At 46.8% G+C, this 2,688-nt stretch overlaps 1 non-coding gene across 1 annotated transcript; it reads left to right on the forward strand.

Moving 5' to 3' along the window:
- Positions 1 to 2,043: 2,043 nt before the first annotated feature.
- On the forward strand, positions 2,044 to 2,115 carry TRNAS-GGA (transfer RNA serine (anticodon GGA)). The gene has a single exon. It is a non-coding gene; the product is annotated as a tRNA-Ser (tRNA).
- The last annotated feature ends 573 nt before the right edge of the window (positions 2,116 to 2,688 follow it).

The following is a 2,688-nucleotide window of genomic DNA, read 5'->3' on the forward strand; positions in this document are numbered from 1 at the left end:
CCAGCTGGGGTGCCTTGCTCACCAAGCGCCACACTCTCTCGCTCCTGGTGCGTGCCTGGACTTGGCTCCATTCTGCCGGAATCTGCATGTTTGGTGGGAGCAACGCTGATTTTAAATCTGCATCAGTAAGAGGCTTTAACAATTTGCAGTCTGGAGGGAAGGGTTACGTAAACCTCTGAGACAACCATCCCTTCGTCTCCTCTCTACCTCCACCTCCTACAGTCCCAACGACCCCAAAGGACAGGGGTTACTTTTGCTTACTTTTTAGATTTACATTATGCTAGTAACTCCACTCCAGTACTCTTCCCTGGGAAATCCCATGGACAGAGAAGCCTGGAGGGCTACTGCCCATGGGGCTGCAAGAATCGGCCACAACTTAATGACTAAACATCAACAACAAATTCTTATTGATTAGATTTTATGATGCTTCTTTTGCTGGAAAACAGTGTTGGTACCATATTGTGTAGTGACAGTTCTTTCATACCTCTGTGAAAACACCATGGATGTGACTGTGCAAAAGGTATCTAAAATGAGCATCCATGTGTGTGTTAGAAAGAGACTTACCTCCTGGAGAACTCCATGTTAGCGAGCGAAGTAGAATACATCTGATGTAAGTGACTAAGATACCTTTTACTTTGAGAATCCTTCTTATCTGATTTACAGATAATCTTGGCCTGAAAGAAATGTTTTATTTTTATTTTTTGTGTCTTACCTCTGAGGCTGGAGTCTAAGGCTATCAAAGATGGGTCCTTCTTCCTCTTTATATTTCTAGTGCAGGGATTCATGTATTACACACAGTCTGTGCACTGTGCTGCTGGAATAAGGAAGAACCTTTGTAACCTATTGCAAGTTAATCTCTAAAGGGACATTGACTGTAAGTTTAGATTATACATAGCGGCCCACCTTTGGGAACCTTGTCTTACAGGTTAGGAGCATTGAGCTAAAATATCTTCCCAGGAAGCACGGTGGCCAAGCCCAGAAGGAGGCTGCCGGGGACGCCCCCAGGAGGCTGCCTGGGGCCACCAGACATGTGGCTTTCCTCCCTCCCCTTTTAGTATAAAGAAGCCTGACTTCTAACTCAAGCAGGATGATTCTCTGGGACACGAGTCTACCATCTTCTCTGTTTGGCGCCTTTCTTTGCCCCAGCAACTCGTCTCTCAGTTTACTGGCCCGTCTAGTACGAGCTTGGACTCAGTATCACTGTTTACCGTGTTGCGTAAACCTAGCAGTTACTGTCTGAATTTTATATTTAGAATGCTTTTGGATCTATGTCAAAATATTCTGGGTATGCTATAAATATTAATACTTAGACTTCCCTGCCCTGGCCTTCTGGTATAAACTAGTCGACAAGATAACGTTGATGCCACTGGCCTGCCGAAACATCTCACAGACAGCAGACTCCCAGGCTAAGACCTGGACGAACTAAAGCACAGGGTAATTAAGGGTAGCATCAAGCGCAGTATTCGAGACAACATTTTAAAAATTCAAAAATAGTGATGTAAATTATATCACCCTAAGTGTAGAAGAGGAGAAATGAAAAAAAAACCCACAGAAAACAAAACATAGGAATAGTCAGAAAGCTAAAGTAATGGGTGGGCCAAAAAGTTCATTTAGCTTTGTCTATAAGATGTTATGGGAAAACCCAAACAAACTTTTTGACCAACCAATAAAACCAACTGAATGCCAAGTGACAGAATATCAGGTTAGAGAAAATTCCAAATGGGTGAAAAGAAACCAAGAAACAAGTGGGACCAGGAAGGTGGAGGAAGGGAGGACTCAGAAATCAGGGCCGCTGGGTTGAGTTTTCAGACCCCTAAGGCCTTGGTGGGGACGTGCATGGCTCACTTGGAGCCAAGGAAGGAGCTGAGCCCATGAGCCATCCCTTAACTTCATGTCCACCAGACCAAGCCAGCACCAGTGGTCACGGGCAGGGGCTCTGATTCAGGATTTCCCGTGTTTGTCTAATCCTCAGAATCACAGGGATTCGCTGAGATGTTTGATAACAGCACAGATTCCTGGGTCCCCCCAGAGACCCTGTGGGCTTCCCTGGTGGCTCAGAGGTTAAAGCGTCTGCCTGGAATGCGGGAGACCCAGGTTCGATCCCTGGGTCGGGAAGATCCCCTGGAAAAGGAAATGGCAACCCACTCCAGTACTCTTGCCTGGAGAATCCCATGGACAGAGGGGCCTGGCAGGCTACAGAGACCCACTCAAACCCAGTCTCTGGGGAAAGGCCTAGAATTGCACATTTTACAGGTGCCCCAGCTGACCACTGTGACCCAGCACATCTGGGGATGATCACACAGCTGAGGATGACCCAGGAAGGGAAGCCAGAAATAACGGAAGAGTCCATCTTTCAGACCGTCCCACAGCACCTGCTTACCACTTACCCCTTCGCTTAAGGAATCAGATTTCAAGATAGACTGTGTTAGTGAGGGGCTTCCCTGGAGGCTCAGACATTAAAGAATCCGCCTACAACACAGGAGAGCCAGGTTGGATCCCTGGGTCAGGAAGATCCCCTGGAGAAGGGAATGGCTACCCACTCCAGCATTCTTGGAGAATCCCATGAATGGACGAGATTGGTGGGGCTACAGTCCATAGAGTCGCAAAGAGTCGGACACGACTGAGCGACTAACACTTTCACTTTTATATTAGTTATAGGACAAGGTTTGTGTTACAAGTGAAAGGCAT

The sequence above is a fragment of the Budorcas taxicolor genome, chromosome 9 (genome assembly GCF_023091745.1).
Source record: "Budorcas taxicolor isolate Tak-1 chromosome 9, Takin1.1, whole genome shotgun sequence".
In the NCBI taxonomy this organism is placed as follows: Eukaryota; Metazoa; Chordata; class Mammalia; order Artiodactyla; family Bovidae; genus Budorcas; species Budorcas taxicolor.